The sequence below is a fragment of the Danio aesculapii genome, chromosome 23, assembly GCF_903798145.1.
Source record: "Danio aesculapii chromosome 23, fDanAes4.1, whole genome shotgun sequence".
Classification (NCBI taxonomy): domain Eukaryota; kingdom Metazoa; phylum Chordata; class Actinopteri; order Cypriniformes; family Danionidae; genus Danio; species Danio aesculapii.
Window position 1 is genome coordinate 12029088 of NC_079457.1, and position 14219 is coordinate 12043306.

The 14219-nt window shown below is 36.3% G+C and overlaps 1 long non-coding RNA gene across 1 annotated transcript in view; it reads right to left on the reverse strand.

Moving 5' to 3' along the window:
• The window catches only part of LOC130217768 (uncharacterized), a 91276-nt gene that overhangs the window by 40524 nt on the left and 36533 nt on the right, over positions 1–14219 (reverse strand). The gene's annotated exons all lie outside the window — the stretch shown is intronic.

The window sequence follows — 14219 nt, forward strand, 5'->3', positions numbered from 1 at the left end:
TGCAGAGTTTATGTGGCTAAATTTTTATGTGCTCAGTGTTTATGTCTCCATGGCAAACTGCTCTTTTTATGTGTCAGTGGAACCAACATTTCTTCCTGAATTGGTGAGGTATTGTTTATGTGTTGGCAGTGCCTCACGGAACGCCGCTGGAGAATTTCCTTTTCATGCTACAAATCATGCATGCGCACAAGTTGCTGCTTTTTCTTCTTGTTAGTTTGTTCCCCTATAACTTTATGAATGTAGATGTCTACATATATTTGTTTTTATTATACGACTATGCTGAAATCAAGCAGTCATACTGCAGAGGCATTGTTAGCTTTACTGGCAGTTCAGGCACTCTCACATTAAGTTTCCATTCTTTCACACATTCATTTTTCTCTTTCTGCACACAAACTTTCCTGCTGTTTTTAGATTTACATTCATGCTTTTTGCATGACTCACACTGCTGGGTGTTGTGGCAGGCAGGGCATCTACTGCATAAAACATATGTCAGTTCATTCCGCTGTGGTGACCTCTGATTAAGAAACAAATTTGTACCATTGCAGTTTGTACCTTTAAGGACATGATTTGTACCATGGGAAACCAAAATGTACCTTTGGTTTTTAAAATCTGCAGATACAATATTGTACCTTCATCAAAGGTACAAATGTGATATATGAAGCTACAACTACAGTGACAAGACACTTTGTTTCTAACATTGTCAAGAATGCTTATCGAACATTTATTTAAAAATGCCTTAAATGTTTAGTTTACATTACATATAGTTTTATGTTTTACCAGTTGTTTTGTATTATTGTATCATAGAACTTATTAATTCATGTTTAAAGATCTTTAAAGATATGCTTTTAAATTATGACTCTTTTTTAATATAGAAATTATTCATGAAATTGCATTGCCCTTCCAGTCATATTTATTTTCATACATATTGTAATAAAGGAGTTGTACACTTGTACACTTTTATATAGGAACAATTGTGTACCTTCATTTCAGTTGAGCCATAAAAGGCACAGAACAGTATCATAAGAGGTCTTTTCTATACCATAAGGTACAATTTTTACAAAGGTACAAAACTGTTCCTCAAGGAACATTATTTGTACCACCGTGCACATTTTTTTCTGAGAGTGTAGGGAATAAGTGAGCTTTTATTTTTTGCATGAATTGCATAAGACTCATGTTGCATTCTTTTAATTACCGTAATTCAAAACCATAGAGTTGATATGAGCTAAATAATTATTGAAGAAACCTTAAATCAGATTTTTATTATTGGTTTGTCTTCACTTCTGAATTCCAATTCTCTGTGTTGCTTCCATTTTTTCTCTACTTTGACTGTTTGAGTAGACTGAATGACGTTGAGTAGAATGACGTTTCCCTACCTCATCATAAACACAAATCATACACTGAGGATTTACAGAGGAATGAGGTCCAGTCGCACTCACTTTCCACAAGTCTATTAGATGAGATTAGGGTAATAGCATAAATATATGCATTAATGATGATTGTATTTTCATTTAGATCTGTGTCTGGGTTTCTGCAGGTTTTATGAAGGTAATTTATGATTTTAAGACATTTAAGTCATTTAAAAGGAACACAACATGCTAATATGCTCTCTAAATGCTAATTTATTGAAAACAAAATATTTGTTTGCAACAATCCTAAGCAAACATGTTGCACAGATCTATATTTATATTACTTTTGAATTCCTTTGACACAACATGTACAAAAGCTGCACTGGTACCCTTTCAAAATGGTGCCTTATTTACCCCTAAAGTGTGCATTTTAGTACCATAAAGGTACACTATAGCACTTTAAATGTACAAAGTAATTAAATTTATTAGAACCTTTTGAAAGACCACCCCATTGACAGCTTTTGCACTTTCTTTTGAAATTGTTCTTTTACTTTACATTCGGATTGCACTATAAAATTCAAATAAATCAAGATACTTATTTGAAATGCAAAATTCCTAAAGAAATAGACAGAAGTGAAAGCAGAATAAATATCTGTCATACTAAAATACCCACACTAATGTTATTTTCAGGACAGATTTTTTTTAAGCAGATGTAAAAAAGTCAAATGTACTGTAGCTACCTCAGTTTTCACTAAATATATGTAGTGGAAACGTATTATCTGAATTGATTTGTTTCAGTTCTTTTGAACATGCGATTTTTTTTGCAGAATATAATTTTTAATGGCATATATAATAGACCTTAATAGACTTTAAAGTTTTCCACTTTAAGACTTTTTTTAAATCCTTCAATTGTAAAAGGGTGAATTAAGACTTTAAAAAATCCACAGAAACGGTGTATTGATCTGGACCTGGACAGAATTCAATCCGGAACACAACTCCATTTCATATTTCAAGAGCACTAATTGTGTGTAAGAGAATAAAAGTGTGTATTTATTTACTATTTTGATAAATGTGTGTTAAACTTGTAGTCTTGTTAGCTTTTTAAATGAATTTTGGCCATAGTTAAATTTAAACCGAAGGTGATATTTAAGGTTGTGTTACTCTGTTGTCATGGCTAGTCAGGAATGATATTTGACGTAATCGGTATGGTGAAACTTCACCGCAATGAGGGTTTGAATGGATGAGGATGTGAAGTTGACATAGAAAACAGAGATTTCAAAGATGATTGGACAGAAGTGGTATGCGTTCATTTTGCTCCAATCCAGCACGCACAAAACTTGTAAAGAGATGATTAATGAGAAAGAGAAATTGTGAAAAGTGGAAATGTTAAATGTCACTAAACAAACGTTTGGTCTGCTGATGGAACACAGATTGTGCCATTTCTCACATTAGACTGCTTTTGCACAGTAATACTTTTGGCCTACCTCTGATTGTGTTTTGTTCATAATGTTTAAATCTTAAATTAAGTGGCACTACTCATTTGGCACTTATAAGTGTATTTTTAAAGGTAACAGGCCCTTTTTATTGTTGATTTTTGCATATTTATCAAAATTAAGTTTTGTTATAACCAAATTTTCTGGACTTTGAGAACCCCTGATCTATAGTTTATTTGAATTTTTAATAATAAAAAATAAAAGTGAGATCAGTTCTTCAGTTTCCCTTTTGCTGCATTTTTAGGCCAAATTATGCCTAGGAGAACTTCAGGATTAGCATGTTGCTAATGCTTTCAAAGTTATTTCAGTAAATGCTTTCAAAACCCTGTAGGGCTGTTTTTTATTTTTATTAACAGAGTAATTGCAGAATCAACACCTTTCTGTTTTCATCTCTCTTCACCTAGGCTGAAACTCCCAGAAATTTTCCATCACCTTTTTTTCCATTTTGGGTGTCTAGAGAGGTGGTGGGAATTTTACGAGAATGAATCTGAAAACGGAAAATGTGTGTTTCTAAAGTGCTCAAACCCAACGATCTTCCTAATGCAGTAAAGTGGAGTGTTAATGTCTTCCAGAGCACAACTCTCAACACTGACACTCTACATGATGGTCAATGTTTTGTTGGTGACCCGAACAGTTAATAGCGCATGGAACTACAGTTCAGTTATTATACCATTTTCATGTCCTTGATGTGGATTTAATGTGGGGTGTGTTGAAAGTCATTAGCTGGAGCATCGGGGTAAACAGGATAACACTATGCAGGTGTGCATGTGTGTGAAACAAGCATGTTTGTCTTTATTTAGCCACACAAATCATTGCATAAGCAGCTCTGTGGGTGTTCACTCTGTACATCTAGTAGACCTGTAATTGGGCCCTGCTGATTACCTGGCTATCATTAGGAACCCTGCTGACCACTGTCTGGTGTAAAACTGAAGTCTGGAGTTCGCCCAAGGCATTCACAAATCTGTTCGGCCTCCATGCTTGCACTTAGATCTAATTGCTCTCAGATTCCTTGATATCTGGACAAGTATTAGTAGGTCTTTTATAATGCTCTGATAAATGTGAGTGCTGTGTGTTATTCACAATGATTTCTGTTGTACAATGACCTTTACTAATAACAATGCACTGTTCAGTGAAATTCTTCTAAGTGTAATTTCCAAATATATACAGCATATATAAGAAATGACAAATATATACAGAAATGTATAGAGTAAAGATGCAATAAGGTAATGGTTTTAGCTTATATTAGAGTTTTAATATTAGCCATTTTAAAAAGAGATGTTGAATTTATATTGTGCAAAATTGCTCAAAAGCATCCCAAATGTGTGAAACCTACATGTTTAGAGGTCTAGTTTGTAACCTGGCTACTACTAAACTCAAATGCAGGTTGCCAGATTGAAACCCACAGAAGCAAGCATGCCTGACTATCAACTCTACACTGTAACAACACACGACAATGTTAAAACGAGTTTCTGTCCAAACTATTGCCTCAGATATTTTTAGTTCAGACTGAAGAGTATTCCAGGATGAGGGGGCGGCATGACTAAAGGCTCACCTCCCCATTTCGTTTCGAACCCGGGGAACAGTCAAATGATAAGATTCAATTGAACGTATAGGGCATATTGGCTTTTTGACTTTTGAAGAGGGGAACTTAGGTATGTAGGCACCAGACCCAGAAGAGCCTTGTAGACCAGAGTCATCCAGTGGGTGTACCTTCTTACATTCAGAGAAGGCCACTCAGCTTTGGCATACAGTTCACAATGGTGAGTTAGTCTCTGACAGCCTGTAACAAACCTCAGAGCGCTGTGATAAACAAAGTGTAAAGGCTGAAGACATTTGGTTAAAGCATTCATAAATAAAACATCACCATAGTAAATTAAAGGTAAAAATGTTGCAGATACCAAATGTTTACGAGCTTTAAGAGAAAAGCAGGACGCATTTCAATAGTAAAACCTAAGCTTAACTCTATTTTTTAACCAAATTTGCTACGCGTTCTTTGAAGGAAAGCTCCTGATCGAGTAAAAAGCCTATATACTTATACCTGGACACTAAATTTATTTGTTGACCTTGGGCAGTGGTAATTAATGGTTGTATCTGCACAGGTGGAACAATTTGTGAAAATCATTAATTTAAAGGGCACCTAGGTTACCCCTTTTTTTATATTTAATATAAGTCTTTTGTGTCCCCAGAATGTGTCTGTAAAACACCCATCAGATTATTTATTATAGCTGTTTGAAGTGTCTATATTATAGCTGGAAAAAAGGTTTAGCTGTTTTTTTGTACTGGCCCTTTAAGGCTAGTCCTCCCCACCCACCGTTCCCATGTGCCTGTCAGCAATCGCCGCCCTCGGCTGCCTCAGGAAGCAGATCTCACATAACGTTTGTGAGAAAAACTACAGTAAGAACTTTAACAATCAGTATTTGATGCATTTTTTGTGGATTTGCAACAACGAGTCACACACAATTCCAAAGTTCACGCACACACACAGCAAGGACACGAACCCATAGCGAGTTAAGCTTTGCATGATTGCAAGATTTTTATGTTACATGATACTGGTAATCTCCACTGCTGTATTGATATCTCTTATATTACTGTACAAAATAAACCCGATTTAACATCCACAAACCGCTATTGAAGCGTCTTCCTTTATAATTGTTCTGACACGCGGCTGTGCTGATTAAGTGCATCTGAAGTAAATCGCTGTAATTCATTACAAACATGCTCTGTTTTAAAACATTTTAAACATGTGAAACTCACTCTTGATCATGTTTGATGATGATTAATGATCCTAGCGAACTGAACACACCTTTTATTCCCGGCTGCTTTGCGCTCGTCCTCTCTTGTTGATATGATTATACACGTGACTACCGGACATGTTAATGTCTAATCAGCCAATAACATGGCAGCAACTCAATGCATTTAAGCATGTAGACATAGTCAAGACAATCTGCCACAGTTCAATCCGAGCATCAGAATGGGGAAGAAAGGTGATTTAACTGACTTTGAATGTGGCATGGTTGTTGGTGCCAGACAGGCTGGTCTGAGTATTTCAGAAACTGCTGATCTACTGAGATTTTCATGCACAACCATCTCTAGGGTTTACAGAGAATGGTCCGAAAAAAAATATCCAGTGAGCAGCAATTCTGTGTGCAGAAATACCTTGTTGATGACAGAGGTCAGAGGAGAATGGCCAGACTGGTTTGAGCCGATAGAAAGGCAACAGTAACTCAAAAATCTACTAGATACAACTGAGGTATGGAGAAGAGCATCTTTAAAAGCACAACACGTCCAACCTTGAGGTGGATGGGCTACAGCAGCAGAAGACCACACCGGGTGCCACTCCTGTCAGCTAGGAAAAGAGATTTAAAAGATGATTGGACAGAAGTGGTATGTGTTCATGCATCCAATCCTGCATGCACAAAACTTGTAAAGAGATTTTAATGAGAAAGAGAAGTTGTGAAAAGTGGAAATGTTAAATGCCACTAAACAAACATTTGGTCTGCTGATGGAACACAGACTGTGCCATTTCTCACATTAGACTGCTTTTGCACCGTAATACTTTTGGCCTACCTCTGATTGTGTTTTGATCACAATGTTTGAATCTTAAACTAAGTGGCACTACTCATTTGGCACTTATTAGTGTATTTTTAAAGGTAACAGGCCCTTTTTATTGTTGATTTTTGCATATGCATATTTATTAAAATTAAGTTTTGTTATAACTAAATTTTCTGGACTTTGAGAACCCCTGATCTATAGTCTATTTGAATTTTTAATAATAAAAAATAGAAGTGAGATCAGTTCTTCAGTTTCCCATTTGCTGCATTTTTAGGCCAAATTATGCCTAGGAGAACTTTCAGGATTAGCATGTTGCTAATGCTTTCGAAGTTATTTCAGTAAATGCTTTCAAAACCCTGTAGGGCTGTTTTTTATTTTTATTAACAACGTTTAAAACGTTGCCTGGTCTGATGAGTCTCAATATCTGCTGCAACTTTAAGATGGTAGGGTCAGAATTTGGTATCAACAACATGACAGTTCAGGCAGGTGGAGGTGGTGTAATGTGTGGGGGATATTCTTGGCACACTTTGGGTCCATTAGTACCAACTGAGCATTGTGTCAATGCCACAGCCTACCTGAGTATTGTTGCTGACCATGTCCATCCCTTTATGACCACAGTGTACCTATTTTCTGATGGCTACTTCCAGCAGGATAACGCGCCATGTAATAAAGCGCAAATCATCTCAGACTGGTTTCTTGAACACGACAATGAGTTCACTGTTCTCAAATGGCCTCCACAATCACCAGATCTCAATCCAATAGAGCACCTTTGGCATGTGGTGGAACGGGAGATTTGCATCATGGATGCGCAGCTGACATATCTGCAGCAGCTGCATGATGCTATTATGTCAATATGAACCAAAACCTCTGAGGAATATTTCCAGTACCTTGTTGAATCCATGCCATGAAGGATTAAGGCAGTTCTGAAGGCAAAAAGGGGTCCAATCCCATACTAGTGCGATGGACCTAATAAAGTGGCCGTGTGTATTCATGATGAAAAGTTAGTAGTTCACCTTAAACTGCTTCCCATTTAAGTATATTATTCCAAACACAGCCCATGTCTTGGATAAAAGGAATAATTTAGTTTTTCATTTGGCCAATCTATGCCTTAAAATAAAGCCTCAACGATTGACCCTTAGAGAGGGCAACTATAAAGAGTAATTAAATGAGGGGAAGCCACTTCTTTGGCAAACATATAATCATATAGTCAGGCTTTCTCGATTTCTATAAATCATGTGGCATTTGTTTCAAACCCATCAGTAATGAGCATTAACTGTATTAATATGCTTTACTGTAACATGCCTGTAGGTTGCGTGTATGTATAGTTGCTTGTTTGTGTGTATGCAAACTTATTTAAGGCTCTGTTCTGTCTGGCTGAGATTTTCCAAAGCTCGCTCTTTAGGATGTTCCTCATTAGTGTGAATATTAATGTGGGCAAAAAAGAGGGAAGGCAGTAGGATAGGGAGGAAAAATGTAAAAGGAATTTGGAAGAGCTTTTTAAAGGGGCCATTTCATCTGAATCGTTATTTTTTTGCGGTCCTCCCAAGGCTCGTAACTGGCGGTCTATGAAGAGAGACAAGCCGCAGAGGGGCATCATTTAAAACCTAAAGGTCACAGCACAGAGAAAGGTCTCCAGCTCAGCCAAAAATACAAAAAAAAAGAGTGGAGGTGGAGAAAGAAAAAGAATGAAAGGATAAGAGAGAGAAAGCAGCATGCAGAGAAAAATAGCAGCTGGTTAATATGAACGCTTTAAGAATCAGGCTTCTGGAGACAACACAGAATTTAATGAAATAAACACAAAAGGAAAAAACTAATAGGGGTAAAACATGATGAACCCATTCAAGCAAAAAGAACATTGTGTATTTTTTTAATGAGCTTACGTGAAGCAATTCCATCCAGCCACATGCAAGACATTTTCTTATCCTTTTTTGGGGAAGGGGGGTTTGATGTTCAGTCTTTCACATGCAATTATTTTTCTGGACAGCTCTTTGGACAAAATCAAAACGCTGTTAAGAAATGTGCCAGCATGCTCAGAAATCTGCACTAGAGCCATCCCTTAAAAGTGCATTGGCACTCTGCCTTTAATGCAGGTATCTGGCAGTCACGCTTTTCCAGCTTGGTTAAAACCCAGAGTCTTTGTCAGATGGGAAATTAATTTCGCAGTGTTCCTTCTCGAGTATAAATCTTTTCCACTCAGCAATTATATGCCAAGAACAAAAGCCACTTTTTATGATTTCAAAGCAAAGTGCTTACACTTTTAATGGCGTCACTTTTGATATTTGAGGTATTTCATTTGTTCAACAGTTCAAGCACGACACAAAGTGTTCAACCATAGGCCATTAGCCCTGGCTGTTTGTTGCAGTGCAATATCTGCAACCATCATGGCAGCTAGTTCTTTACACACCCCTGTAGTCAATCACTTGTTTATCTGTGGGTTCACTTAAATTACCCAGTGAGTGCACCACACAATAGCACAAACTCAGAGGAGCAGTGTGAACCAAATGACAGACCTTGATCTAAAGCCCTGCACTCTGCACTGATAACACACCGGCTTCCCCTTTAATGTCCCCAGCACTGAGCGAGATGCACCAGGCCCCCTAGTAAAAGGAATGCCCCTGCTCGCTTGTAAAAGTAGGATCCCTGGAAGACAGAAAAAGAGAGAGGGAGTGGGGGATGGGTCGAAACAGGAACGAATGGAAGGAAGGAGGAAAATCACACATCCAGGAATTAACTCCCTCTATCCATTGCCTGGATCAATCCCCTCTGCAATTCCCAATCCGCCCCCCATCTCTCTTAAACTCATACCCAATTCCAATCATGGCCACAGTAAAGCTCTCTTGTAAAATACCACAATGCGACCTCAGACTTCAGTAAATTAGATGCCGCTTGGACCCCTTTGCTTTGAAATACAGCACAGGTCTGCCTGGAGCAGCATTAAAACTGAGGTCAGCCCAGCCACTGCACACGAGAGATATTCCCCCTGCCATAACGGTGTGTTTGTGCTGAGGTATGTTTGCAAAGCTCATTTAAAGGAGCCGAATTAGAGGCTGAAGCCTGCCAGTTTGGCATCGGCTTTTGTGCATGTTTGTCAGCGGGTCTGTGCGCGCGGGTCCCTGGCGAGGGTGTACCCAGTATGCGTCAACGCGCTACTCGGGCCAGGCATGGCCACCGATCAGATGGATGATCAAACTCTAATCATTCCCTCACGGCCCATCCTGGGTAAAGCTGTCATTAATTTTGCGGAATTACATCAAATTGGAGACATTCTTTATGCGGCTCACGGCCTACAGACAGTTATACGACGGGGACTGCTGTGCTAAGCAGATGGGGCAGCTTGGCCGTGCATACTAAATACCGCTGCCCCCCTTCATGTTTCTCCCTTTCTCTTTGGCACACAAGTTCTCTCTCTGTCAGTTTATCTCTGTCCCTCTTTGTCTTCTACCCTTCTGGGGTCTTTGATTGACTTTAAGATTTTACTTTCTCTTCTCCGTGCCCTTAGCGAGCATTTCCTTTGTTTCTGACGTGTAGAACATGCTCTCTTTCCATCAGGAAGGACTATATATTCAGGGTGTGGTGGATGATATTTAAACTCCCCCTCCTGTTTCAAGGTGGAGATGCCAACACGATATAACCAAATATGCCCTGCCCCAGAAAATCCACTGTCAGTTCTTGCAAGTTGCTAAACTAAACGCTAGACATGGGCCGGTATAAGATTCTGATGCTATGATAACCTTGGATAAAAATATCATGGTTTAAAATATATGCAAAAAATATATTAAAATATATTCTTTTTAAATCTCTGGGTAAAAAAACAACAACATTTTCCCCTTTGAACACAATATATTTTATTTTAGGAAACATTTATAATATTTTGGAGCAGTAAACATGTCAGGCTAAATAATTCAAATAAATCATTGACTTCTGCTGTCGTTATTAGTTTCAAAAAACACAAATTTCTTTACAATTTAAAATGCCATATTTGGATATCTTTTTTGGTGGAGATACTGTTGTCCTAAAACTAAAAATAAAACGTAAATAAAAAAATCCTACACATACTTTAGGAACGGTACAGCAGAAAATGTTGGTGGTTTTAAAACCTTGACTTTTCCAAATCGTGGTTTTACCTTGAAAATGGTTATCATCCCATGCCTACTAGATGCACTCTCCTGCATATCAGCCCTAACCACTGCAGTTATTCAAGATGCTGAAATCAGTGACAAACAAGATGATATAAAATATCTAGACTCTGCTAAGAATAACATATTCAATTATCCATATTTTGATATATAGACATTTTCCAATCAATGAAGCATTTTTTATAGAATGGAACCAACGTGTAGGTGTGGGCCAATAAAAGAATCGGACAGTATCATAAACTTAGAAAAAATATCATGGTTTCACAATATTGTGATTACTGCTCTAAACAACAACTTTTTTTCCCCATTGAACACAATACATTTCATTTAAAAAAACATTTAAAATATTTTGTAACAGTCAACATGTCAGGCTAAATAATATAAATAAATCTTTGACTTCTGGTGTCTTCATTGGTTTTAAAAACGCAGATTTCTTTATAACTTGAAAAGGCATCTTTGAATTTCTTTCTTTTCTTTGCATCTAAAGCAAGCCACTGCACTGTTCAGATCTATAGTAGGCTTGTATGTTGGTGTATAAGTGATTTGTTTTTCAAATGTTTGCTGAATCCTAGGCTGACCAGTAGCATTTGATGTGGTCCTTCCTTTTCTGCTGAAGATACTGTTGTCCTAAAAAACTAAATAAAACAGTCATAAAAAAAACACATATACATATAAACACATATAACCACACGGTACCTTACATATATCGTAGGTACCGTATAACAGAATTTTTTGTGGTTTTATAACCTACACCTTTCGAAACTGTGCTAAACCTTGAAACCAGTTATCATCCTGTGCTACCATCGAGTAGCATTACAACAGCAGCGCTCTAAATCATTTTTAAATCTTGTATTAATTATGTAAAAAACTATTTAAAATGCAGTACTCATATGTTTGGGATTTTTTTAAATGCTTATTGAAAAGTATCATATGCTCAAAAACATAACAAAACAATGAAATATACTTTCCAACTTCCAAAAACGCAAAACTGAATTCATTGCTCCAATCTTCAGTGCTGCATGATCCTCCAGAAATCATTCTAAATTGCACTTTTAGATAGAATGGTTGTATTTTAATTATATATTGCATTTTTTTAAGTCAGAAGAAAAACATTAAAATAAATTAAATGTCCTTATTGTCATTTTGATACATCCCAGAGTAAAAGCATAAATTTTTTATGTTCGATGGCAATTTTCTTAAACTTCTGAAAAAATGTTAAAATTCTATTAAAGTAAATTGGTAAAGTATTTAAAATAATAGTTATTTAACTTTTATTCCCATAATAAAATGTATACATTAAAATGCATAAATCACAAATAGCATTTATAATATATACAGAATATATTTTGTTTAGAAATAAAATAATTAAATAAATGTCTTTACTGTCATTTTGATGCGTCGCTGAGTAAAAGCATTAATTTCTTATGTTTGATGCCAATTTTCTTAAACTTAAAAAAATGGAAATACTCCCAAGTTAAAATTCTATTTAAAGTAAATTAGTAAAATAAAATGTCACTTTTCTTCCCATGATAAAACGTATACATTAAAATGCATAATCACAAATATCATTTTACTATAGGCATCAAAGAATCCAAGAAGAACCTTTAATATTCACATCTTTAATGGCATCACATTGGTATTTCTTGGCAACTTTACTTAAGAGTGTAAAGTAATAAAGAAAGGATTTTATTAAAGGATTTAGACTGAAAGAATCATAAGGTTATGACAATTCTGTATGCCCCAGGAGTCAATACAGAAAACAAATTCACATGATTTGCCAGCTGACAGTAATACGCGAAACTTGATAGATCCAATTTAACGCCAGTTACAAACGTCTAATTTTGTGTAAAATAAAATATAGAAAATATAGAATATATTTTGTATAGAAAAAATGTCCTTACTGTCATTTTGATACATCCCTGATTAAAAGTATTAATTTATTATGTTTGATGGCAACTTTCTTAAACTTTAGGTTTTAACTTAAAGTTAAAATTCTATTTAAAGTAAATTAGTAAAATAAAATGTCACTTTTCTTCCTATGATAAAATGTATACACTGAAATGCATATTCACAAATAATGTTTCTCTAAAGCATCAATGATTCCAAGAAGAACCTTTAATATTGGCATCTTCTATGACATCACATTGGTTTTCCTGGTACCTTTACTTAAGTGTGTAAAGTAATAAAGAAAAAATGAAAGCATATTATAATAAAGGATTTGCACTAAGAATCATAAGGTTATGACAGTTCTGTACGTCGCTCAGATTAAATACAGAAAACAAATTCACATGATTTTCCAGCTGACAGTAATTCACAAAACTTTGTAGATCTAAGTTAATGCCAGTTACCAAGGTCTAAATTTGTATAGAAAAAAATATATAGAAAATATAGAATATAGTCTGTATAAAAAAATGTCCTTACTGTCATTTTGATACATCCCTGCGAAAAATCTTTAATTTATTATGTCTGATGGCAATTTTTTCCTAAACTTTTGGGAAAAAGGAATTAATTTCAAGTAAAGTTAAAATTCTATTTAAAGTAAATTAGTAAAATAAAATGTAACTTTTCTTCCCATAACAAAATGTATACACTATCATACATAAATCACAAATAGCATTTCTCTATAGGCATCAATGAATCCAAGAAAAACCCTTAATATTCACATCTTCTATAACACCATAAAGTAATAAATAAGAAAGCATTTTATTGTAGAGGATTTTAAGAATCATAAGGTTATGACAATTCTGTATGCCGCTCGGACTGAATACAGAAAACAGATTCACATGATTTGACAGCTGACAGTAATTCACAAAACTCTGTAGATCCATGTTAATGCCGGCTACAACAGTCTAAATTTGTATAGAATACCCACAAAAAACCTCAACAGTCCTCCTCCTTTAGGATTTGCCATATCTATAAAACAAGCAATAGGAATCCCTGACCAGATGATAAAATGACTGGCCAATATAAGTCTGGCCTGCACCAGATCTTCTCATTGATCTCCTCAGCAACACTTGACATGGGAGGAGGAGCGAGGTTAGGAGTGTCATGGGCCTGAGGGAGACTCGTCATCAAGCAAGGTCGGTAACACACTGTCTGTGTGCCATCAATCACACGCCTCTGCCCTTCCCCCCTTCCTGCCTGCCTCTCACGCAGCCTTCCACGCATTTCAGCCAAGCTCACTCTGTTAAAACAATCTCAGCACCTTTATTGGGCTGCCTCATTTACTGCCTGCATGCAATTACAGGCTGAGGGTGGCCATCTTGTTTGCAGTAGTTGCAGCTGGCTCCCATGCAGTGCAAACTGGGTAATACCATTATACACAGAGGTTATGCGTTATCCGTGGCTTAAAAATGTAATAGTTTTGAAACTGAGGACTCCAAAATGTCCAGGTAGTGGAATAGACAGGGCCGTTAAGATCTTAAAATAGTGAAATGTTCAACTTAAGCCCTAAATCCTTAACATCAAAGGCATGCACGTGTTAAATCAGCGCTTCATTTAGAATGTATATCACTTTGACTTGTGACCTCCTAATAGCACCGCAAGACCGGAGTGTTATATGTGCTAAATTCCTCAAGAAACTTCTTCTGCAATATAATCAGTCATCCATTTAAGTACACCACAAATATGAAAGATAACATGCCTGGCTGATCCAAGCTATTACTCCTAGCTATATGGAAAATAAAGTGGAG